Genomic DNA, 26862 nt, shown 5'->3' on the forward strand with positions numbered 1-26862 from the left:
TTCCCAGGGCGCCCCGTCCTCCCGACAAGTCAGCAAGCAAAACGGTTTGCAGAGGGCACAGCAGTACAAATGCAGTGTTGGAAGCTCCGTGGAGGACAGCTGGTTAAGGACGAACTGAACCAGTGTCCAGCGTCTTTGAAAGGACTGGATGTGGTCTTCCTAGAGCTGAGAACATTTCCCCCTTGTACTGGGTTTGTGCTTTCCTAGGTTGTATGTTGACTGGATTTGGGAGAAGGAAACCGGGAAGAGGAAAAAGACTTTGCAGTAGGTACTGGCCAGCTCCTCCACCTCTCTGGTTAAGTGTTAGGCAAGGCTGTCAACCTGCTGAATGAACAGGAACTTGCCTCTGAGCTGGCACAGGTGAGGCACCCTGATGTGGAGGTTGTAGCTGTGGTGAGTCAGAGTTCCCGGCAGGCTGACAGCTGTCGGGAACCAGGTCATTGTCACCTAATGCTGATATTTTGGATTCATTTTATTAGAGACACCCCCTCCCTAAACCTAAACCAGGGTAGCCAAGATACTTAACACTGAATTTAGCAAAGAAAAAAAGGAGACTTAGAGTGTATTACGCGTGACCATTCCTTCCCATCTTCTCATATTTCTGTTTGGAAGTGTATGTTTTCCCATAGTTCAGAGTCTTTCCCTTCGGCTGTCATTCAGTTTTATTTACACTTTGTTCAGAAATAGGATGGCTTATGTACAAGAGTGGGCAAAAGTAGGTTTACAGTTATGAGTACCTGAAACACGGAGTTTATTTTTGTATTATAATTTATTACTTATTGTATTCTTTTCCATGTGAACAACTGTAAGCCTGCTTTTGCTCACCCCGTTTTTGAAGCACAGGGTGATAGGCCATTGGGATTGGCTCACAATGACAAAGTTGATTCATGAGATTTTCTTTTTCCACTAAAGAAACGAAGATAGCTGTAGACACATGGGCACTCCTAGTGATCAGCAGATTATCTTTAGCTTTCATTTGGTTCTAGAATGTATTCCCATGTTTTCTGTTTGTTTGTTTTTGCAGTGTTTGAGTTTTATATGGCATGTATCAGTTAATGTGAAGATAGTTGGTATTATTTGAGAGTGTAACAACTAAAGACAAAAGCTACTCAGTGATGCTAGTAAATTATCAACCTTATAAACTTGCTACAGAATTCCAGAAAGTGGAGAATATCTACAGATATTGCATGTAGTTCTCTATTTATTTTTTTAAGATTTTAAAATTTTATTTATATTTTTTTACAGAGACAGAGAGTCAGAGAGAGGGATAGATAGGGACAGACAGACAGGAACGGAGAGAGATGAGAAGTATCAATCATCAGTTTTTCGTTGTGACACCTTAGTTGTTCATTGATTGCTCTCTTATATGTGCTTTGACCGTGGGCCTTCAGCAGACCAAGTAACCCCTTGCTCGAGCCAATGACCTTGGGTCCAAGCTGGTAAGCTTTTGCTCAAACCAGATGAGCCCACGCTCAAGCTGACGACCTTGGGGTCTCGAACCTGGGTCCTCCGCATCCCAGTTCGACGCTCTATCCACTGTCCCCACCTGATCAGGCAGTTCTCTTTTTATAATAGCTTTGATTCTTCAGAGGTGAATTGCTTTATGGTAACTCAAAATGGCTCCAAAGAGGTTTAGAGTAGGATGAGTTACGCTACATGTCTCCCTCACTTCCACCTCTCTCAAAAAAGAAAATAATCACCCTGGCCAGTTGGTTCAGCAGTACAGTGTCTTCCTGGCTGTCGAGCCAGCATGTGAAAGTCCTGAGTTCGATTCCTGTTCAGAGCATACAGGAGAAGCAACCATCTGCTTCTCCACCCACTCCTTCTCTCTTCATCTCCTACAGCCATGGCTCGAATGGTTTGAGCAAGTTGGCCCCAGGAGCAGAGGATGGCTCCATTGCCTTGCCTCAGGCACTAAAATAGCTCAGTTGCCTAGCAACAGAGCAGGGCCTCAAATGGGCAGAGAATGGGGGTTGGAGGCTTTGCCAGGTGGATTCTGGTCAGGGTGCTAGCAGGAGTCTGTCTCTGCCTCCCTGCCTTCCACTTAATAATAATAATAATAATAATAATAATAATAAAAAATAAAATTTTTAATAAAAAAAGAAAAGAATCATGTTAAAAGAAACATCACAAGCAGCCTTAGAAGTTTAAAAAAAAAGAGTCATGAAAAGGCAACAGGCTGCAGGAAAGAGCTGCAGAGGGAGGAGTAAAGTCCTATTGCCAATAATAACTCCTCACTTTTACATGACAGTACTTTGCAAAGGGCTTCCACACGCAAAATCTTAAATTGATCTCCACAATAAACTTGGAGTGATAGGTGGTGTACTCATTCTAGTATCAGAGATGAAACTGAGGCTAAGTGATTTGCCCAAGACCAAGAATGTGTTACTAGGGGCCAAAGGGAAGTATTAAACCTAGCCATATGACACGAGATGTGGAAAGGGATGTGAGAAGCATCTGGTCAGAATTTCTGCACATCCTCAGGGCTTTCCCAGCATCCAATGGCAGAGCGTCCTTCTGTCCCACCACTTGCCCTGCTTACTAAGTCAGCTTAGCTTGCTGGTGTAGGTGTGCCTTCACCACTTCCCCTGACCCCAAGCTTGAGATACTCTGTGTCTACCCAGATTTGTTTATGAGTCTTTGAGAAATCTAGGAGGAAGTATGATTGCAGGGAGTGTCTTTTGCTCAAGTCCTCAGTATTTCCAAACAGTCTAGGTGTCTTCAGCTGTGTGATGCAAGAGACCGAAGCAATTGTAGTGAAACTTGCCATAATTGTTTTCATTTGTTCTCCATCCGGAAGAGAAAGGCAGCAGTTGTGAAACCTCAGGAGCTGACCCAGTAGTCTTTTTTTTAAAAATTATTATTTTATCCAGTTTTTTTTTTTTTTTAGTTTTGTAGTTGTTGTTTTACAGAGACAGAGAGAGAGTCAGAGAGAGGGATAGACAGACAGGAACGGAGAGAGATGAGAAGCATCAATCATTAGTTTTTCATTGCGCACCTTAGTTGTTCATTGATTGCTTTCTCATATGTGCCTTGACCGTGGGCCTTCAGCAGACCAAGTAACCCCTTGCTCAAGCCAATGACCTTGGGTACAAGCTGGTGAGCTTTTTGCTCAAACCAGATGAGCCCACACTCAAGCTGGTGACCTCGGGGTCTCAAACCTGGGTCCTCCACATCCCAGTCCGACACTCTATCCACTGCGCCACCGCCTGGTCAGGCTATCCAGTTTTTTTATATGTGGCATTGTTTTGGTAATGGTGACACTTCTTCTTCTTTTTTTTTTTTTTAAACACACACACAGCACACTGATTCTCATTAGGGAAAAATGAACTTTAATCCCTTTTTCTAGATGTGGGCATCAAAAAGGGACTTCAGAGGGAGATTATCGTAGATGTTTTTCAGCAGGTCAGTGGTACAGGTCAAAATTAAAAGCCAAGGCAGCCTGACCGGGCGGTGGCGCAGTGGATGGAACATGGGACTGGGATGCGGAGGACCCAGGTTCAAGACCCCGAGGTCGCCAGCTTGAGCACGGGCTCATCTGGTTTGAGCAAAGCTCACCAGCTTGGACCCAAGGTTGCTGGCTCGAGCAAGGGGTTACCCGGTTTACTAAAGGCCCGCGGTCAAGGCACATATGAGAAAGCAATCAATGAACAACTAAGGTGTTGCAATGAAAAACTGATGATTGATGCTTCTCATCTCTCTCCGTTCCTGTCTGTCTATCCCTCTCTCCGACTCGCTCTGACTCTAAAAAAGAAAAAAAAAAGAAGCCAAGGCAAACTTAGGGCACATAAATGGAAACTTAGATCTGGAATGATAAAGTTTATAGTTCCAGTCTGCTCCATGCTTAGAATATTGTGTTCTTTTCCGGACATCACATTGAATGAAGGGCATACAGGGGGAAATCAAGCATATTCATTGGAAATTGCTACAGTGGTGAGTGATTTAGAGCTGGTGAGCCAGAGGTATCTTAAGAGAAGGTTCAGGACTGTCATTTATTAAACTTATTCTGTAAAGGCCCAAGATCCCAAGAACCAACAGACAAAAATCGTACTGAGAAGGACTTCAGTTTTAAAAACTTTATTGTATCAGAGGGATCTTTTAAAAACTATGAGTCAAATCATGTCTCTCCTCAGTCACTTCCCAGTACTCATGGGATCAAACTGAAACTTCTTACCTCGGTCTGCTGGGGTGGCTGTGAGTACTGACTGACCCTGCTCGTTTCTCCAGCTTCATCAATTACCGCTCTCATTCACTGTGCTTTGAGCATGGCTAGCTTGCTCTGCCTTAGGGCCCTTGCACTCGTGTTTCCTCCTGCTAGATTTTCTCATGACTGGCTCCCTGCCATTCAGGTCACTGCTTCAGTATCACATCCTTAATGGGACATTCCCTAACAATCAAAACAATTTCTTCCTGGACCCCATCCCACTCATACTATCCTATTGCATTGCTTTAGTTTTTTCATAACCATATCAGAAATGACCTCATGTGAGAATGCTTTTATTGTCAGCTCCCCGTTTACCACTCTGTCAACAGTGCCCCAAACAGTACATGGCATAAGTTAAAATATTTGTGGAATTAACGGTATTTATGACGGTCAGACCTTTCCACAAATGGGAGGGATTCCTTGTTTGTTTGTTTGTTTGTTTTTTACTAGAGACAGTCAAACGTAAGCTGGATAACTGATTTGGGGGTAAAAGAATTCATGCATTCAACAGATACTAAAATCATATACCTTCTTGTGTTAGTTTCTTAGGGCTGCAGTAACAAAGTACTACAAATGAGTTGGCTTGGCAGAGAAATTTATTCTATCACTGTTGCAGGGACCAGAAATCCATAATCAAGGTGTTGGCAAGGTTGGTTCCTTCTTGGGGGCTCACAGGGAGAATCCGCTCAGCCCTCTCCCAGCCTCTGGTGTTCCTTGGCTTGCAGCTGCTTCCCTCCCAGGTCTGCCCCTGTACCACACGGCCTTTCTCCCTGCATGTGCCTTCACTTACCTTCTCTCTGTCTGTGTGTCTCTGTTTCTTCCCTTCTTATAAGGATACCAGTCAAACTGGATTTAGGACCCATGTTATTTCATTATAACTTTATTTTAATTTTAAATAATTACATCTGCAAAGACCCTGTTTTCAAATAAGGTCACATTAACATGTTCTGGGGGTTAAGGCTTCAACATACCTATAAAGGGACACAACTCAGTGCATAGCAGCTTCCAGCTTCAAGATCCAGTGACATTTTATTTTATTTATTTATTTATTTTTCCTTTTTTGTATTTCTCTGAAGTTGGAAATGGGGAGGCAGTCAGACAGACTCCCACATGCGCCTAACCGGGATCCACCCGGCATGCCCACCAGGAGGCGATACTCTGCCCATCTTGGGGCATCGCTCTGCCGCAATCAGAGCCATTCTGGAGCCTGAGGTAGAGGCCACAGAGCCATCCTCAGCGCCTGGGCAAACGCTGCTTCAATGGAGCCTTGGCTGCAGGAGGGGAAGAGAGAGACAGAGAGGAAGGAGAGGAAGCAGATGGGCGCTTCTCCTGTGTGCCCTGGTCGGGAATCAAACCTGGGACTCCTGCATGCCAGGCCGACGCTCTACCACTGAGCCAACCGGCCAGGGCCTCCAGTGATATTTTAAATGGAAGAACTGGTAGGAGGTGCTGGGTGATTTTTAGGGGTAATAACATGGATTTGGATATTTGTACATAAAGCATTTATGATCCTTGCAACCTGCAAGGTAAATGGTGATCTATGTATGTCACAGGTGAGGAGGGTGAGGGTTGTGGCAATTAGATGACTTGCACAAGGTCATGCAGGACCAGATGAACCTCCTGACTTGAATGACAAAGCCTGCGGCGTCTCTACCCATCACTGTCTGGTGGTGGACAGGTCTTACTGGTGGCACAGTATGGGAGGATATGCCATTTTTTTCCCCATGGCTTGCAAGGGACTCTGAGGGATTATTTCCTTTACTATTTCATTATATTGTTTTACCCCGTCTTTGGGCTGGAGGACTAGCTCGTTGTTGTCCAACGTTGAGAGAAATAGTACCGCGGAACTTGACGTTCCAGTGTTAGACCTCACACAGTGGCTTTGGTGGGAGGTGATATCATTAGAAGTTGCATTTTCCCTTGTGGAGCATTTCCAGTGATTCTGAAGGGCTTTTTCTTAAGGTTTTGAGAGTTCTGAGTTTCAGTGTCTCAGCTTTTGACCCTGAAAGGGTATTGCTGATAATCTAAAAACAAGCCACAGAGTTCATAGAGTCATTTTTCTCATTGGGGGTGAGAGGGGTGGGGAGGTGAGAGCAGGGCAGGGTGCCAACAGAGGCCCTGAAATGACTTGTAACTTCGCCTTCAGAGACATTTTTATTTCTGGCTCTGTCTTACCCCAACACTGAATACTCCCTTCCTTTATTTAATTGAATTCATTTTAACTAGGTAATGCATGCAGATGATACAAGATTCAAATGATTAAAAACATGTCCAGTGAAAGGTCATTTCTGGCTCAGCCTTCCTACCCCTCAGGTTCCCAGCCTCCTCCCCAGTGGCCCCATCATCACCATTCTTTTGTGTCTCCTTCCAGAGAGCTGATGTCCCCGAGTGCCGCCTCCACCCTCTGGGCTGTGTTTCCATCCTGACTTTTCATTCTTCTCAAACCCCTTTCTGTGCCAACCTGATAGGCTGTTTGTTCCCATGTGCTAAATGCTGGTGACAACACCTCTGCCAAGAGTTTTATTTTTGAAAGGAAGGTACTTAGAAGAAATGAGTCTGTAATAGTAAAGTTGAGGCTTGGAGGTAAGAGTGTGGGGAAAGAGCTTTTATTTATAGAGTGGTTTTCAGAGTCAAGTTCCTTAAACTTCAGGGTTGGCCCTGTTAAGGAGGCAACACAGTCTTCTCAGGGAGGCAAGGTGGGATGACAGTTTATGTTACATTCCTGAGGGGTAAGGTGGTTGTTGGTGTAGCTCATAGTTATTGGGTTTACTTTGCCATGCCCAGCAATGTGCTAGGTGCTCTGTGCGGGAGTTGTCATTTCAACCCTCACAAGAACACTATGGGGTGGCCATTGTCACCATACCCATTTTACAGATGAGAAGACTGAGGAGAGGCAGAGTAATTTGCCTCCCATCATACAATTTGTAAGGGCAGAAACTGTGCACAGACCCAGGCAGCTTCTTACTGCAGGATCCAATGCAGGTACCACACTGCACTTAATCACCATTGTCCAGTCTCCTATGGTCAGGGACAGTTCTCATCTTTTCTAGTTTTATGTACATTCTGGTGGCCCTTGTATAGAACATTGTCTTTACAGCTCTCTAAAGGAAGGGTGTTTCTAAAGTGGCCTGTGTGTAAAGGTCCACATGGGACAACTGAGGAAGACCCTTACATAAGAAAGACCTGCTGGCCGTGGCCAGTTTGCTCAGTGGATAGAGTGTTAGCCTGGCTAACATATGGATGTCCCAGGTTCAATTCCCAGTCAGGGCACACAAGAGAGGTGACCATCTGGTTCTCTCCCTTCCCTCTCCCTCTTCTCTCCCTCTTCCCCTCCTGCAGCCAGTGGCTTGATTGATTCCAGTGTTGGCCCCAGGTGCTGAGAATAACTTGGTTGGTCCAAGCATGTCAGCCTTAGGTGCTAAAAATAGCTCTGTAGATTTGAGCATTGGCCCCAGATGGGGCTTGCTGGGTGGATCCTGGTCAGGGTACATGCAGGAGTGTGTCTCACTATCTCCCCTCCTCTCACTTAAAAAAAGAAAAGAAAAACCTGCTTTCATCCCAAAGGGCTTCTAGCTCCATTCCAGAACCATTCTCCTGCCTCTGAGAGTCTGAAACAAATTGACTAAGACTCTTTCCACAAATGGTAAATGGAGGGAAAAAATAGAAAAGGGGTTATTTTTTCTCCTACTGATTGCACTTAGGAAAACACGTGCTGAGGTGCAGACCCTATTCTCCGTGACATCCTTTTATAAACCAGGTGTGTTCTGAGGCACTTTCCTGGCTTTTGCATCACAGTCAAGCATGACTCAGAGCAAATGACTCACCAGTGGCAAAAATGACCAGTGAGCCAAGGGAAAATGAGAATCTAGAAACAGCAGAGCAATGGAAAATGGAAAATGCCAGAGTAAATGAGTTTAGAGGGCTGCTGTTCAGCCGACCTTCTTGAGCTCGGGAGTCTGGAGTGAACCCAGGAAATTAAAATACAAAAATAGGGCCCAGTAAAAGCATGCAGAAGCCTCATGAGAGAAGAAAAGCAAATTCTGAGTTAATTATAAATAGCAAGAATGAAGTAAAAGAATTAAATGAGATCAAAACAATGACAAACTTAAGACCCCTCCCTTCAATTTTTAACTTAATTAGTATAATGGTGGAACACAGAAGACAGGAAACCTGTTATTAAAGGAAAACTAGTCTAATCCCTTCCCTGCTCTGAAGAGGCAGATCATGTGGAACTTCGGGAAGCAGCAGGATCGCTCTCTGAATCCCAGGCTGGACTTGGATAATAGACACTTCCTTTATCTGCTTTTGTGAGGAGAGAGGTAGTCTACATCAGTGGTCCCCAACCTTTTTTGGGCCATGGACCGGTTTAATGTCAGAAAATATTTTCACAGACCGGCCTTTAGGGTGGGACGGATAAATGCACAAAATAAAATTATGCGACCGGCGTCAAAACTATGGTATTTTTAAATATAATTGTCGAAAACTTACGAGACAAGCATCAAGAGTGAGTCTTAGACAGATGTAACAGAGGGAATCTGGTCATGTTTTAAAAATAAAACATCATTCAGACTTAAATATAAATAAAACGGAAATAATGTAAGTTATTTATTCTTTCTCTGCGGACCGGTACCAAATGGCCCATGGACCGGTACCGGTCCGCGGCCCGGGGGTTGGGGACCACTGGTCTACATAATCAAAATGTGAATGCAAGTAGAATGCAAGGCTCACTCTCCTGTGGGGGAGAAGTAGCAGCGTCTCTGACCTTGTCTCCTGTCTTCTTCTCAGGTCACCCAGAGTGGCCAAAAACTGAAGGTGCCCAGGTGATTGACACTTGTCGGGTGTCCCTGCTTCTGTTCGGGCTTGCATGGCCACCAGAGTGCAGCATCTTTATACAATCTAAATCAGATCATGGTGTTCCCCTGATGCAAACCCTCCTGGGATGGGATCCCAACTCCTCAACTTGGCCTACAGGCCCCTGCCTGGTGCCTGGCCCGCAGCCCTGCCAGCCTCAGCTCTTTCCTTTCTCCCTCTGCACTCCCCACTGGGCAGCACTGCCCAGCTGTGGCTCCAATGGGCCAGGTTCATTTCCACCGCAGAGCTCCCATGAATCTGCCTTTCCTCTAGTTGGGACGCTGGTCTTCCAGAGGGCGGAGTGAGCTCTGGTGTCTCAGGCTGAAGGAGCTCCTGTCTCCATCTGGTTTCTCAGGCCCAGCACTGTCCAGAAATTACAGGGTGAGCCTCATGTTACATCTTAAGTTTGTAGCAGCCACACCAAACAAGTAAAGGAAACAGGCAAAATAATTTTGATAGTAGATTTTATTTAACCAAGTATATCCAAAATATTATCATTTCCACATCTAATCAATATAAAAATTATTTAAAAATTTTTAATTATTGATTTTAGAGAGGAAGGGAGAGAGAGATAGAAAAGAAACATTGATTAGTTCCACATATTTAGGCATTCATTGGTTGATCTTTTTTTAAAATAAATTTATTAATTTTAATTTCTTGTGTTAACATTGATTCAATCATTGGTTGATTCTTATATGTGCCTTGACCAGGGATTAAACCCGCAACCTTGACATATCGGAACGATGCTCTAACCAACTGAGCTACCCAGCCAGGGCTAAAAATGATCAATGAGACATTTTATATTCCCTTTTTGTACTGAGTGTGAAGTCTGGTATGGTCAGCACAACTCAGTTTGAAAATGTTGTGTTTCATGGCTCAGTAGCCACATGTAGCAAGTGGCTGCCATGCTGGACTGTGCAGCTGGAACCTGTCTGTCATTTTATTCCCAGCTCTTATGAAGAACTATAGTGATTTGTTTGTTTACCTCTTTGTTCTCTGACTAGAACATAAACTCCCTGAGGGCTGGGCTTTGCTCATCTTGTCCACTTGGATCAACACCTGGCACATTGTAGATGCTCAAGAGTATCTGTCGAATGATTGAATGAACATGATGAAACAAATGAAACACACAACCACCCTCTTAACATCTCTAGATGCAACTACATGGTCAGTGCCGTTTGGAGCCTGTTTTAATCAGAGGAATTCAAGGCGCCAGGTTCCCTTTGACCAAAAGTGTTAACTATTTAAGGTAGGGACTTGAATTGTCAAAGTGCCATTGTGATGACTCTTACTGGGTTTATTTTGGGGGTGACACGAGAAGGGTTTTCAGTAGGAAGCAGTTACAGGATTGAGAGTCTTCGACATCGTTGCTGATTGGAGTTAATCTGGATCAGGGATTTCAGTGGGGGGGGGCAACAGCTGGAGACACTTTTGGTTGTCATGACTGGGAGGGAGCTGCTTCTATCCTGTGGGTAGGGGCCAGGAAGGCTGCTACACATCCTACAGTGCACCCACAGGACAGTCTCACTACAAAGGATTACCCAGCCCAGGTGTCTGTCTGTATGCCACAGTTGAGAAGTCCCACTGTGGACAGCATGGCTCCACGCTCTCCAGGAAGGTTATTAGTCTCCGGAAACCTGACAGGTTCCATGCAGGCCCATCTTTTCTTTCCCTTGTCTCTCTCTCAGGTTAAACCCTCCCATTTATTGTTTCTTTTCCTAAAAGGATGGACCAAATGGGAGCTGGCTGCAGCTATAAGCATTTGAGGTAAAAGGAACATTGGCTCCACTTTTAAACCATGACTTAGAATTGTGCAGGGAGGACATCTGGAGAAGCCTGTGCTTTGAGAACCTTGGCTCAATACACTTGAAGCAACCCCTGAGTGCCACGTAGAGACTTTCAAAGCAAAGCAACAGCAGAAACCCTTTCTTTTCACTTATATGCAAGTAAACATCTGCCAACTACACTTTTAAAACACTTTTTTATTCCAAAGCAGGATTGGGGTGAAGAATTATGTCTATTTTAATTCTTGGTATATATTGAGGTCCCCCCAAATAAGACAATTAATAGTATTATGTTATCATAATATCACATTTGTCATATAAGAGAATATTTCCCATATTGTTGTGGGTTGAAAGTGATTGATTATATATGTTTCAATTTTAAGGTTTGGAGGAACACTTGCAAAGATAAACTGAAGTTGCAGCTCGACTTGAAAATAGTTTTTATTCTATTGAATTCTCCAACTAGGTCTTTATAAGTCTGTATCAGGTGTGGGAGTGTGGTGGGCCCGGGAGGGAGAGCTAACTACCTCACGGCTGCCATTTTCTACTGTTTTCTGTGTCTGGAATATTTTCCTTTGTGTGACCAGCAGGCTCCTGTGGCACTCCACAGGCAGAATTGAGTGCTTCTACTTCTGGGCTCCCATTGGTATCTGCATCCTGAATTGTAGCATTTGTCACTTTGCTGTAATTGTTTACTTATGTCTGTCTCTTTCTAGATTGTGTTTGGCAAAGGAAAGCCCATACCCTAGTCATTTTGTATCCTCAGGACTTATCATAGTTCCTGGTACATGATCGGGTTTAAAAATTGTTTATCGGGCCCTGGCCGGTTGGCTCAGCGGTAGAGCGTCGGCCTAGTGTGCGGAGGACCCGGGTTCGATTCCCGGCCAGGGCACATAGGAGAAGCGCCCATTTGCTTCTCCACCCCTCCGCCGCGCTTTCCTCTCTGTCTCTCTCTTCCCCTCCTGCAGCCAAGGCTCCATTGGAGCAAAGATGGCCCGGGCGCTGGGCATGGCTCTGTGGCCTCTGCCTCAGGCGCTAGAGTGGCTCTGGTCGCAATATGGCGACGCCCAGGATGGGCAGAGCATCGCCCCCTGGGGGGCAGAGCACCGCCCCTGGGGGGCGTGCCGGGTGGATCCCGGTCGGGCGCATGCGGGAGTCTGTCTGTCTCTCCCTGTTTCCAGCTTCAGAAAAATGAAGAAAAAAAAAAAAAAAATTGTTTATCGCCTGACCAGGTGGTGGCGCAGTGGATAGAGCCTCGAACTGGGATGCGGAGGACCCAGGTTTGAGACCCCGAGGTCGCCAGCTTGAGCGCGGGCTCATCTGGTTTGAGCAAAGAGCACCAGCTTGAGCCCAAGGTCGCTGGCTCAAGCAAGAGGTTACTCGGTCTGCTGAAGGCCCGCGGTCAAGGTACATATGAGAAATCAATCAATGAACAACTAAGGTGTCGCAATGAAAAACTGATGATTAATACTTCTCATCTTTCTCTCCATTCCTGTCTGTCCCTATCTCTGACTCTCTCTCTGTCCCTGTAAAAAAAAAAATTGTTTGTCAAATGAATGACCTTATGACTTGCAAAATAACATCTTTTATCTGCCTCTGTCAGAGAAGCAGCGGCTATGTTCTTTGGCTTCAAGTGGTAAAGTTCCACAACTTGGCACTGAGCAGAGAGATGACAAACAATCTTGAGACAAAAGTGGCCCCTGCATTTTCCCTAGTTCTCTGTCTTAACGAGTTGATAACGCTGTGAGTAGAAATTCTGAGTTCTAGACACAGCTCTATACAAACCAGCCTGTAACTTTGCTCACATGACATCACCCTGTCACTTCATTTCTCCAGGTCTTAGTTTCCCATCTGAACACTACTCCCGCGAGTCTGGGCCTTTCCCCAGATGTCTGAAAACGCCATCCTTTTATTCAAATATGGATTTTTAAGGAGGTAAAATCTTTAGAAAAATGTGATTGTATATAATTTCTATTTATGGGTGATATAAAAATCTTTAAAATGTTTGATAGAAAGACCTCTTGTGTTACATCTCAGATTGGTGTCATTTGATCCAGCAGTAAGTCTGTGTCTGTCTGTCTCTCTGTCCTTCTCTAAGTCTCTGTCTTTCTCTTTGTGTCTCTTTATGTGCCTCTGTCTCTTTCTTCCTGTCACTTTCTATTTGCTTTCCCCAATGGCTAATGAGGTTGAATATCTTTTTATGTACTTACCATCTGTATCTTCTGTGGTGAAGTGTCTGTTCTTTTTCCTGTTAAGTTGGATTCTTTGTTTCCTCATTGTTACATTTTGAAGGTTCTTTCTGTATTCTGGATACAAGTCCATTGTTGGATATGTGATTTGCTGATGTTTTCTCCCAGGCAATAACCTGTCTTTTTATTCTCTTAGTGTTTTTTTTTATTTATTTATTCATTTTTTTAGAGAGGAGAGAGAGAGACAGAGAGAGAGAGAGAGCAAGGAGAGAGAGACAGAGAGAGAGAAGGGGGGAGGAGCTGGAAGCATCAACTCCCATATGTGCCTTGACCAGGCAAGCCCAGGGTTTTGAACCGGCGACCTCAGCATTTCCAGGTCGACGCTTTACCCACTGCGCCACCACAGGTCAGGCCTCTCTTAGTTTTTTCCACAGAGCAAAACACTGAGGTCTACTATATCAACTTTTTCTTTTATGGATAGTGATTTCAATGTCATATGCAAGAACTCTTTGCCTGGTTTCATTCTAAAAGTTATATAGTGTTATGTTTTACATTTGGTCTGTGATCCGTGTGAGTTAATTTTTACATAAGGTATAAGGTGCGAGGGTTAGGTCAGGTTTCCCTTTTTCTATTTATTTGCCTACAGATGTCCAGTTGTTTCAACATCGTTTTGTCGTTGAAATGTCTACCATTGCTTCTTTGAATTGCTTTGGGATATTTGTCAAAAATCAGTTGACTGACTTGTGTGGAGCTATTTCTGAACTCTGTTCTGTTTCATTGATCTGTGTGTCTATCACTCTACCAACATCGCACTGTCTTATTACCACAGCTAATATACTAAGTCTTAAAATCAAAAAGCATAACTCTTCCAACTGTATTCTTCTCTTTTAAAATTGTTTCTTTGTCTTTCTGTGTAAATTTTAGTATAAGCTAGTTCGTATCTATTAAAAAGTTCTCCTAGGATAGGAATTACATGAAATCTATAGATCAGTTTAAAGAGAACTGACATTTTTACTGTGTTGAGCCTTCCAGTTCTCAAACACAGTGGTATATACCTCCTTTATTAAGTCTTCTTTGTGGTTTCTTTCTATTGTCAGTGTTTTGGATTCTTCAATATATAAATATGATACATGTTTTGTTAGACTTATACCTAAGTATTCAATGAAAAAGTAAACTTTAAAAAAGTTATTGTAAATGGCATTTCATTTTTTTTAATGGCATTTCATTTTTAACTTCAGTTTCCAAAGGTTCCTTGCTAGTATATGGAAATATGATTGAATTTTGTGTTAACCCTCTGTCTTACAACATTGTTAAGTCACCTATAGGACTTATGAGTTTTTCAAAGAACACTCTTTGGGGTTTTTACTTAGACAGTATATCATCTGTGAATAGAGACAGGTTTATTTTCTCCTTTCCAATATTTTTCCTGATGCCTTTTAATGTATTTCTTTTGCCTTGTCACACTAAATAGGGCTTCAGATACTATGTTAAAATAAGAGAGGGAAGAGACAATGTCCTGGCCTGGTCCCCAGTCTTACTGTGGAAACATTCAGTCTTTCATCAAGTATGACGTTAGATATATCAATAGTTTTTATAGATGCTCTTTATTAGGCAGAGAACGTTCCCTTCTATTTCTAGTTTACTGTGAACTTTTGTCATTAATGAGGATTGAATTTTGTCAAATGCTTTTTGTTGCTGTTGCATCAGTTTATATGATCATATGGTTTTTCTTTTTCATACTGTCCTTACAGTGGAGTCTTTTGTTTCATTTCTGCATTACATTCCCAGGATAAACTCCACTTGGTCATGATATATTATTCTTTTTCTATGTGGCTATATTTTTGTTTCTGATATTTAAGATTTTGCATCGATGTTTCTGAAGGATATTGGGGCTTGTCATTTTCTTATATTACTGCCTTTGATGTGGTACAGAGTAATAGTGGTCTATAAATGAATTGGAAAATGTTACATCCTATTGAATTTTCAAGAAGAGATTTGTAGAATTGCTATTATTTCTTCTTAAAATGTTTGGTAGAATTTGCCAGTGAATCCATCTGGGCCTGAAGATACACTTTTTGGAAGGTTTTATTATTTTATTTTATTTTAGTGAGAGGCAGAATGCAGAGAGACAGACTTCCACATGAACCCTGACTGGGATTCACCCAGCAAGCCTGGCAATGCTCTGCCCATCTGTTCCTCAGCAACTGAGCTATTTTAGCAACTGAGACAGGCCAAGGAGCCATCCTCAGTACCCAGGGCCAACTTGCTTGAACCATTCAAGTCATGGCTGAGGGAGGGGAAGAGAGAGAGAGGGGGAAGGAAGGAAGAGAGGGGGAGGAGTGGAGAAGCAGATGGTTGTTTCTCCTGTGTACCCTGACTGTATCAAACTCAGGGCTTCCACACACCGGCTGATGCTCTACTGCTGAGCCAACTTTCCAGCCAGGGCCTTGGAAGGTTTTAAACTATCAAGTTAATTCTTTAATAGTCATAAGACTATTTAGATTTTCCATTTCCTCTTGAGTGAGTTTAGAAGTTTGTGATTTTCAAGGAATTGGTCCAGTGATGGGATTCAAATAATTTAACAACCAGTTCCCTGCCCTAATGACCATTTTAAGTATAAAAAAAGATATACCAAAAGGTAGTTTATTATTTCATGCATTTAATATTTAAATAAGAGCAATAAAAGAGGTATACAAAATTAGATTATGTTATGTTTTAAAATATTAATGAAAAAATATTAAGTAATAACTGACAAAAAAACAATAAAACTGTTAAGATAAAGATGAGTAGCATCAGTTCTTCATTGTGGCATCTCAGTTGTTTATTGATTGCTTTCTCATATGTGCCTTGACTGGGGGGCTCCAGCAGAGTGAGTGACCCCTTGCTCAAGCCAACAACCTTGGACTCAAGTGAGCAACCTTGGGCTTCAAGCCAGCGACATTTGGGCTCAAGCCAGCCACCATAGGGTCATATCTATGATCCCATGCTCCAGCAACCCCACACTCAAAGCTTGTGAGCCTACACTCAAGCTGGCAACCTCAAGGTTTCAAACCTGGGTCCTTAGCATCCCAGTTCGACACTATCCACTGTGTCATCACCTGGGTCAGAACATATTGCTTCTTGATTGGCCTCCTCACGTGCAATCTTTTTCACCTGTGGACAGAATGAACATTACTACAGGCACTTAGAATTACGTTGTTGCACAGATGGATGCTAAAAAACACTAAGGAATGTAAATTTGTGATTTCCACATTGGACAGCTGCCCAGGCACCCGCCTTAGAGAGAACCCTGATTACAAGTGCCATTTTAACAACCAGTTCGCTGAACTCAACAAAAAATTAGGTATTGGTTCTGCCAAACCGGCGTGAACTGGCTGAATCCCACCACTGAATTGGTTCCTTTTCTCTAACTTGTCAGCTTTATGTGTAGAATTATTTGTAGCCTGCCCTTATCCTTTTCTTTTTTTTAATTATTTTTTTTATAGGGACAGAGAGAGAGTCAGATAGAGGGATAGATAGGGATAGACAGACAGGAACAGAGAGAGATGAGAAGCATCAATCATCAGTTTTTTGTTGCGACATCTTAGTTGTTCATTGATTGCTTTCTCATATGTGCCTTGACCGCGGGCCTTCAGCAGACTGAGTAACCCCCCGCTCGAGCCAGTGATCTTGGGTCCATACTAGTGAGCTGCTTTTTTTTTTTCTCAAACCAGATGAGCCCGTGCTCAAGCTGGCAACCCTGCGGTCTCGAACCTGGGTCCTTCCGCATCCCAGTCCGACGCTCTATCCACTGCGCCATTGCCTGGTCAGGCTATCCTTTTAATGTGTACAGAATCTCTAGTGATAGCCCCCTTTTATTCCTGATGTTGGTTATTTGTGTCTTCTCTGTTCATTGACTATCCTGTTAGAGGTTTATCAAGTTTAATAGTCTTCTTGAAGAAGTTTTTCATTTTATTGGCTTTCTCCATTGTATCTCTTTCCTGATCTCATTGATTTCTGTTCTTACCTTTATTATATCTTTCCTTCTGCTTCTTTTGCTTTTCTTTCTCTAGTTTTTAAGGTGGGAGCTTAAATTATTGACTTAAGACCTTTCTCCTTTTCTAATATAACCATTTAATGCTATATACATCCCTCACAGCATTGGTTTAGCTATATGTTTTATTTTCATTTTCATTCAGTTCAATATGTTTTCTAATTTTCCTTGAGACTTCCTTTATGAATAATTTAGAAGTATGTTATTTAATTTCCAAATGTTTGGAGATTTTCCAGTTATGCTTCTGTTACTGATTTCTAGTCTATTTCCATTATGGTTATAGAACATATTTGGTGTGATTTCAGTTGTTATAAATTTTCTAAGGTTTGTTTTACAAGCCACACTTTGGACTATCTTGGTGAATATTCCATGTGCATTTGAAATAATATTTATTCTGCTGTTGTCTGGTAGAATGTTCTAAAATGTCAATTAGATCCAACTGGTAGACAGTATTGATCTACTCTTCTATATCCTTGCTAATTTTGTCTGTTAGTTCTATAGATTACTGAGAGAAGGTTTAAAATTTCCAACTATAACCATGTCTCATTTTCCTTTCAGTTTTTTAGTTTTTGCTTCATTTATTTTTTATTCTGTTATTAGGTATACACATATTAGGATTGTTATATCTTCTTGATGAGTTGGCACTTTTATCATTATGTGGTGTTACTTTTTATCCCCAATAATTTTCTTAGCTTTTATGTATACTTTTTCTGATATTAATATAGCCTTTCTAGCTTTCTTTTGATTAGTAGTTGCATGATATATCTTTTTTCTATTCTTTAATTGTTTATCTAACTATATGATTATATTAGAAGTGTTTTTTGTAAATAACTTACATTTAAGTCATGTCTTTTTAAGCATTTTGATTATCTCTGTTATTTAATTAGTGTGTTTACACACTTCATATTTAATATGATTATTATGTTTGGGTTTAGGTATGCCATTCTGGGTTTTTTGTTTGTTTTCTGTTTATTCCATTTTTCTTTCCTCTATGTCTCTTTTTCTGTATTCAGGATTATTTAAGTAAATTTTAGCACTTCATTTTAATTCATCTATTGAGTTTTCTTTTATGTATGTTTTGTTTGTTTTCAGTATTTGTTTTAGGGATTATAATATGCACGCTTAACTTTTTACTGTTTATTTAGAATCACTATTATGCCACTTCAAGTGGAAAATAGAAACCTTGCCACAATATAGGTGGCTTTATTCTCTCCTCTTTCTGTTTTAGGTTTTATATGTGTTATATTATTTACATTAAAAACATCATCAGCCAATATTGTGATTTTTTTTAACTGTCAAACATTTTCAAGGACTCAAGAAGCAGAATAGTCTATTTTATACCCAGATTTTTTCCTTGTTTTACACTTCTTTCATTCTTGATGTTCCATGTCTCTTTCTGGTATTTTTTCCCTTCTGTCTAAAGAAGTTTCTTTGTAATTCTTCATAGAGCAGGCCTTCTGGCAACAAATTCTTTTGAATATGTTTTCACTTCACTTTCATTCCTAAAGGACCTTTTTGCTGGATATAGAATTCTAGACTGGCAGTTTTTTTTTTCTTTCAGCATTTAAAAAGTGTTATTTCACTTCCTCTGGCTGCAGCAGTTTTTGCTGAGAACTTTACAGTCATTTAAATCTTATTCCCCTATGAGTAATATGTCATTTTTCTCTGGTTGTTTCCAAGATTGGTCTTTCTCTTTAGTTTTCAGCAGTTTTATTATGATGTGTGTTTGAGTATAGATTTCATTGGATTAATCCTTTTTTGTTCTCACAGCTTTCAAATCTATAGGTTTCAGTCATAATTTCTTTAAAATATGTATTTGCACTGCTTTCTTTCTCCTCCCTTCTGGGACTCTGTAACATGAATATTAGATCCTTTAGTATTGTCTCACAGGTTCCCCAAGGACCTGTTCATTTTTATTAAATTTTTTTCTCTGTTGTTCAGCTTAAGATCATATTTATCATTTATTGTCTTATGTTCATTAATTTTTTTCCTTTATCATATTTATTCTGTTATTGAAACCACCCAGTGGTTATATTTTTCATTCTAAGTTTTTCATTTGATTCTTCTTTATAGCTTTTGTTTCTTTGCTGAGACTTTTAATCTCCCCTTTCATTTCAAGATTGTTCCCTCTGCCCTGACTGGTAGCACAGGGAATAGAGTGTCACCAAGGTCACCGGTTTGATCATAGAGTCGCTGGCTCAATCCTGGGGTCATCGGCTTGATCCTAAGGGCAGTGGCTTGACTCCAGGATCACCAATTGAAACCCTAGCCAGGGCACATATAAGAAGCAGTCAGTGGGTGCACAACTCTCTCTCGCTTCTTTCCTCCTGCTCAAAAAAGAAAATGTTCCCTCTTACTTCATGGAATATTTTTTATAATAACTGCTTTGAGGATGAGGATTTTCCTGACTTTTTTTTTTTTTTTTTTTTACTTTTCTGAAGTGAGAATTGGGGAGGCAGACAGACTCCCACATGCACCCAACCGGGATCCACCCGGCATGCCCACCAGGGGGCGAGGCTTTGCCCATCTGGGGCATTGGTCTGTTGTAACCGGAGCCATTTCAGCACCTGAGGCGGAGGCCTTGGAGCCATCCTCAGTGCCCAGGCCAACTCTGCTCCAATGGAGCCCTGGCTGCCGGAGGGGAAGAGAGAGAAAGGAGAGGGGGAAGGGTGGAAAGCAGATGGGCACCCCTCCTGTGTGCCCTGACAGGGAATCAAACCTGGGACCTCCACACACTGGGCCAACACTCTACCTCTGAGCCAACCAGCCAGGGCCCTGATTTTGTTTTTTATGATTTGGTAATTTTGGATTGATTCCAAATACTTTGAATATTGCATTATGAGACTTGAACAATTTGAATATGGATTCTAAGTTCCTACCAGTCTTCTGTGGATTTCAGTATCAGTTGTGTTTTCAAAGTCAGTGTTCTTCAGATCTGCCCCTGTATACCACTACATGGTCATGTGGGTCCTGGACAGTGGTCTCACCTGAGCTTCAGAGTCTTGAGGATGCTGTTTAGGATTATAAATACACATGCTCAGCTCAGGGAGAAGCCCAGGCGCTCATACACTGCTTTATGGGGTTATTTTCCTGAGCTCTTCCCTCACTGCAGTCTCTCCAGGACTTTCCAATTCCTGTGAACCCCTCTGCTCTGGGAGGCAGGGCTGAGACACGAGAGAGCTGAGAAGACAGAGGAATAAAAAAAAAAGAATTTGTTTGGGATTTGGCCCACTTTCTCTGAGAATTAGGTGATCCCTTTCATGCTCTACAAGCCAAGGCTAGGGGGCTTCTCTTTGTGTTCTGTCTCTAGACTGATGCTTGCTTCTGGGTATCAGGTTGTATTTAGTCCAGGCTGGGGTCCTGGAGTGGGGAGATGGCAAACTCTCCACCATTTAGGTGGCACATCAAATTCTGGTTGTCTTCCCTCATCTCCCTCCTACTGTTTACTTTTCAGAGACCTCAAATAGCTGCTCTGTTTATTCTCTCCAGGTTTTATAGCCACATTTCAGTGGGTGAGTCAGGGTGGAGTATGCTCACTCTAGCTTACTTAGAACCATAAGGAAGCCAGAAGATGTGTTTAAAAGCATTTAACAAAGAAATGAGGAAGTCAGGATGTATCTGGCTCAGGAAAAATGTGGTTCATATGGGGAAAGAGGAAAATGAAAGTTGAAAGACTAGGTAGATATTAACAGAAATACCTGATATGCAGGGCCACATTAGGAATTTATAGAACCCTCTCCCTTGAAATTTCTTTATTCCCATCTCTACTTATCTGCCCTTGTCAGGAGGGAAGGGAGCTCCTCAGATCCCACTCAGGCTGCCAGATTGGAGTGAATGGTTGGACTGTAAGCAAATGAGCTTCCTTTCTCTCCACCAGGCACATTGGGGGAAGTATACATGGAGAATTAGAGAAAGATTGTTCTGAGAGCAGTCTTTAATCTAGGATACCAAGTACTGGTATCCAGGTCATCACCAATGTGTGTCGCTCGTGCTCCAGAATCTGATCTGCACTTGATAGAGAAGTTATCTCTTCAAGGAGACTTCTCTCTCTCTCTCTTTCTCTTTTGCTTTCACTCAGTCACTCACTCTCTCAAATAAAGCAAAGCCTTCATTATTGCAAGAGCAACTCTTGCTTTGTTAAAAGACTTTCTCAACAGGTGGACTGTTGATGCCACTAACTCTCTATCACTGAATTTCCATCTACATATGTTGACACAGATACAGATGAAAAGAAAGACCATGTAAAAATTGTAAATCAGAATGTTTGAAATGGCCTCTTTCTCCAGGGCCTCTGATACTGATGTGATCTTTACAGTTTCGATTGCTCTGTTGATTCATGTACTGAAAATTCTTCAGATGCCTAATATTAATGCCATTTAGAATTTGTATAGTACTTTAGTCATTTGACATTTTTAGCTCTATTAGCTCCTTTGATCCTTATATCAACAGTGTAGGGCACACAGGAGAGCGGTGGCGTTGTCCTATATTACTTCTACATAGTTGTTAACTAGGAGAGGATAATTTTATACCTTGTGTTTTTTTATTTCTATTTGACATAAGCATTTCCATGATGCCATGTTTTTGTTACTGATCTCTAAAAAATTTCAGTGAAGTGCCATAATTTATGTAACAGAATTTACATAATTTTCTTTTTGAGCATTAAGATTATTTTCAGTTTTTGATGTTATAAATAATGCTGCATATAGGCTTTTTGGGTCATAGTTTGGGTTATTTGTTTAGGGTAGATTAAATAGATATAGTCTTTAAAATATTGTTAAACATCTTCCAACATTAGGGAGGATTTCAAAAGACTGTAAATGACCTATAGAAAACACCAGCGTAACACAATGTCAATTTTCAGACTTCTCTATGTTGAAGAGCAGCTTTTGAATGTGCCAAGAGATTAACCAGAAGGATGTGGGTAGTGTGTGTAGGAAATGAAGAAAGCATTGGCAAAGGCAGAGAGATAGAAACAAAGAGAGAGGAAACTAGCCTGATTAAAGCAGAAGGTCTGTCTTGATGAACCCAACAACTAATGCAAGGTTGCTTTTGAATAGCAGCAGCCTCCCTTCTGCATGTGGCCTTGGGAGAGCTGCGTGGGCAGCCTCTACCAGCTCCAGAGTTCCACATTGTGGAGCACCTTGACCACCAGCTAGATAAGACGATGTTGTGGCTAAGTGGTGACAAGTACTAGCAGTTTTGTTTGTTTGTTTTGTTTTGTTTTGTTTGTATTTTTCTGAAGTTGGAAACAAGGAGGCAGTCAGACTCCCGCATGTGTCCAACCGGGATCCACCCGGCATGCCCACCAGGGGGCGATGCTCTGCCCATCTGGGGTGTTGCTCTTTTGCAACCAGAGCCATTCTAGCGCCTGAGGCAGAGGCCATAGAGCCATCCTCAGCGCCCGGGCCAACTTTGCTCCAATGGAGCCTTGGCTGCGGGAGAGGAAGAGAGAGACAGAGAGGAAGGAGAGGGGGAGGGGTGGAGAAGCAGATGGGCGCTTCTCCTGTGTGCCCTGGCCGGGAATCAAACCCGGGACTCCTGTGCTCCAGGCCGACACTCTACCACTGAGCCAACCGGCCAGGGCCAAGTACTAGCAGTTTTTAACCAGAACGCTTACTGCAGCCTGCCAGGTGATCCCTGTGTCCAGAAGGATTTACCCAAAGCCTTTTCTCCCAGAGACACAAATGTCCAGTGTACACAGCTCTTTGCTTTGGCCCTGCCTTGGGCCAGTGGGAGCAAAGCATCAAGCTGGAAGAGAATGGATGTTTATTCAGTTCCATCCCTGACCTCCCACGGGTCCTTTGGTGAAAGACCAAGTCCCAGATCTTTCAGGGAGCCTATCCCAATCCAGTAATTGAATGCAGCTATTTCCATACCAGGGTTTGGAGCAATATGCATTTATTTTGCCAAATTGCCCAAAAGGATGGAAGGCCAAGTGGGTCTATATCCAATTTGAATGCAGCTGTCCCTGAATTGTCAGCTGTGTCCTTTTATTAAAGAGGTACAGCTGCTCACTAAGGGGTGGGGGTGTGCCTTGCAGTGAATTCTAACATTTAATTATAGGGGAACCAACTCAGTAAATTAATAGCAAAAATAATCGAATACAGCTGTCACCAAATCCTTCCTTATTGCTTTAAACTAGGGGGTTTACCAACCTCTTAGGTTGAATTAAACACCAGTAAAGAGCCAAAAGTCTCCCCAAATGCTTGTGTCAGGTGACTTTTGAGTTGGGATTTAGAACAACTTTTGAGGAATGAAGAAATCTCAAAGACTTATATTGTGGAGGAGCCATTGCTTATATAATCAGATACCCCTTTTCCTTCCTCTCTAATCCGGTGGGGATTCACTGAACTCCTGGCCCCTTCTGGATTTTGGCACTGTGGTGAATTGGGGGTTGTTCCAGAGCCTGCTGCACTGTTGCTGAACCCAGGGAGGCGGGATCACCAGAGTGCATGCTCTGTGAGGCGGGGAGTCTGTGTCTTTCAGGGTCTATCCCAGCACTCACTGCCCAGTGATGTCACGGTTTTGTTAGGAAGTCTTTGTGGAGAGTTATACCATCTTGACTTCTCCTTGTGTTGGGGAACCAGCAGATGGTCCATTATCTCTTTCCTTTGCACTGTGAACATTTTAGATGTTTCCTTCTTCCTGAAAGTCATAAAATAGGAGTGATTGTCAGATATAACCATTCTGACAGCCTCACTGGACAGAAGCCTTACCTAGCATCCTCAGATGTTATCTCAGTGTGGACATGGCACAAAGCCCTAGAGCAGGGGTAGTCAACTTTTTTTTTTCTTTTTTTTTACAGAGACAGAGAGAGAGAGTCAGAGAGAGGGATAGACAGGGACAGACAGACAGGAACGGAGAGATGAGAAGCATCAATCATTAGTTTTTTGTTGCGTGTTGCGACACCTTAGTTGTTCATTGATTGCTTTCTCATATGTGCCTTGACCGTGGGCCTTCAGCAGACCAAGTAATCCCTTGCTTAAGCCAGCGACCTTGGGTCCAAGCTTGTAGCTTTGCTCAAACTAGATGAACCTGCGCTTAAGCTGGAGACCTCGGGGTCTCGATCCTGGGTCCTCGGCATCCCAGTCCGATGCTCTATCCACTGTGCCATCGCCTGGTCAGGCAGTAGTCAACCTTTTTATACCTACCACCCACTTTTGTATCTCTGTTAGTAGTAAAATTTTCTAACCGCCCACCGGTTCCACAGTAATGGTGATTTATAAAGTAGGGAAGTAAATTTACTTTATAAAATTTATAAAGCAGAGTGACAGCAAGTTAAAGCATATAATAATAATTATTTACCAAGTACTTTATGTCGGATTTTCGCTAAGTTTGGCAGAATCAATCTTTATAAAACAACTTACTATAGTTAAATCTTTTTATTTATACTTTGGTTGCTCCACTACCAACCACCATGAAAGCTGGAATGCCCACTAGTGGGCTGTAGGGACCAGGTTGACTACCGCTGCCTAGTGGTTCAACAGCCTCTCCTGCTACAAACCTGCTAACAGCAGATGTCCACCTTCTGCTTCTGGCTTCCCTGGAAAGGGGACTCTGGAGGGAGTGTTCTGGGTGGAGACTGCTGCCTTGCCAGGGTCCACAGTTAGGCTCATCCTTCTCTCTGGAGCCACTAAAACAATCTGATCCCTCTGTCCCTCCTCAAAAAGTTACTGTATTTCCCCATGTATAAGACGTACCTTTTTCTGAAAAATTTGGGGTCTAAAAACTGGGTGCTTCTTACACAGTGCTTATAGATTTTTTTTTTACTTGCATTTCCCGCTTTTCACGCTTATTTTTGCACTCGTTGAAGACAGTGATTCGTCATCAGACACAGAGGAGGACAAGCTAATGGATGGGAGTTTTGACAGTGATGAGGAGTTATATGAATTTTATGGTGAATAAAAACTGAGTTCAATAACTTTATGTAATTTTTTTTTTCAAATTTCAGGCCCACAAATTGAGGTGTGTCTTATACATGGGAGCATCTTATACATGGGCAAATACGGTATTTATCCCACTGTATATGCCCTTGATTTTCTCACCATTGTTCATGTGACACCATTATCTGGTAGGCTGCTTCTTAATTAATTAATATTTTTTACATGCTCTCCAGAGTCTCAATAGTTCTCTCCTTTTTCCTTTTTTTTTTAAGTCTTACACACATTTATTGAATTAAAATGTGTTTATCCTGCCATCTTTTGTTCTAGGCTTCCCCCCTCCCCTTTCCTGTCAATGGTTACATTGATAAATTCTCTCCTTCACAAGTTAGGATTATCACTAGAAAATTTAATACAATGTTTAACTTGACTGACATCTAGGTAATGTCTGTAATCTCCCTGTCCCCTCACCCCCAAGTATGCTGTTAGCTGTCCATCTTCTTGGATAGATATGTGGCATTTTATTTTCCAGTGTTGATTTTAGTGTGGGAGGAAAATATATATTGTATGGTTTTTTTGTTTTTTTGTTTTGTATTTTTCTGAAGCTGGAAACGGGGAGAGACAGTCAGACAGACTCCCGCATGCGCCCGACCGGGATCTACCCGGCACGCCCACCAGGGGCAGTGCTCTGCCCACCAGGGGGCAATGCTCTGCCCCTCCGGGGCATCGCTCTGCCGAGACCAGAGCTACTGTAGCGCCTGGGGCAGAGGCCAAGGAGCCATCCCCAGCGCCCGGGCCATCTTTGGAGCCTTGGCTGCGGAAGGGGAAGAGAGAGACAGAGAGGAAGGAGGGGAGGAGGTGGAGAAGCAAATGGGCGCTTCTCCTATGTGCCCTGGCTGGGAATCGAACCCGGGTCCCCCGCACGCCAGGCCGACGCTCTACTGCTGAACCAACCGGCCAGGGCCTATATTGTATGGTTTTATACTCACTCCCATGTATGTATCTTCTGGTAATTCTTTCTAATGGGGTATGCAAGATATAAATTTTCTAAATTTTTCAATATAAAAAAATCTTTGTTTAACCCTCAAAATTAAGTTAAATTACTTTTGCCAGTTTATTATTTTTTCCAAAACAATGCATCTTTATGGGTTTGCTTTGGGGAGCAATGCATGTGAGTTCTTGGATGTGTTTACTCAGTGGAAGAGAGGGTGATTATTCCTCTCACGCTGTGGATGAGACAGGCTGTTCTAGGAGCAGCCTCACAGGTGGAAGCAGAGTTGAGTGAGACCATCACTCCCATTTTGGATCGGGTACTTTTGTCAGTTCAACTAGAGGACAGTTTAGAGATTTTGTTGTTAGCATCAAACACATTGACTCAGCACATGAGCTGCCTCTCAATATCAGACTTATGTAACACTCTCACTAATAATTTATGTGTTACTCAAGGGCAGAAACCATGATGTCATCACCCCTTTGCTCCCTCCCACAGTATGCCTGGCACATGGAAGGCCCTCAGCAAATGCCCAGGAAGGAACACATTCCCTATCAAGAGGTATCTTTTATTTATTTATTTTTTTCAGTTTTATGAGATATTGACGTGTAACATTGTATATATTTAAGGTGTACCACATAATGATTTGACGTGTATATTATGAAATGGTCACCAGTTTAAGTTAACATCTATTAGCTCACAGTTACAGTATTTTTCTTGTGATGAGCACTTTTTAAGGTCTACTCTCTTAGAAGCTGTCAAACATACAATAAGGTAGTGTTAACCAGAGTCACCAGCCATACATTGCACTCCTGGAACTCACTTACTGTACAGCTGGAAGTTTGTACCTTTTCACCACATTCACTCATTTCCCCCACCTGCTTCCTCTGGCAACCACAAATGTGATCTGTTTCTATGAGTTCTTTTTAG

General features: G+C 42.4%; 1 protein-coding gene across 4 annotated transcripts in view; it reads left to right on the forward strand.

Annotated features, from left to right (window-relative positions):
* Window positions 1-26862, forward strand: part of KIAA0513 (KIAA0513 ortholog) — a 69794-nt gene that overhangs the window by 670 nt on the left and 42262 nt on the right. The window contains exon 2 of one of the 4 annotated variants that reach the window (XM_066241998.1): window positions 26431-26493. The exons of 2 other annotated variants lie outside the window; for them this stretch is intronic. The gene's annotated coding sequence lies outside the window, so the exon portion shown is untranslated. Of the gene's footprint in view, window positions 1-26426; window positions 26494-26862 lie in introns of those variants that run through there. One more of the 4 variants, XM_066241999.1, reaches the window with a different exon arrangement.

The sequence above is a fragment of the Saccopteryx bilineata genome, chromosome 9 (assembly GCF_036850765.1).
Source record: "Saccopteryx bilineata isolate mSacBil1 chromosome 9, mSacBil1_pri_phased_curated, whole genome shotgun sequence".
Classification (NCBI taxonomy): Eukaryota; Metazoa; Chordata; class Mammalia; order Chiroptera; family Emballonuridae; genus Saccopteryx; species Saccopteryx bilineata.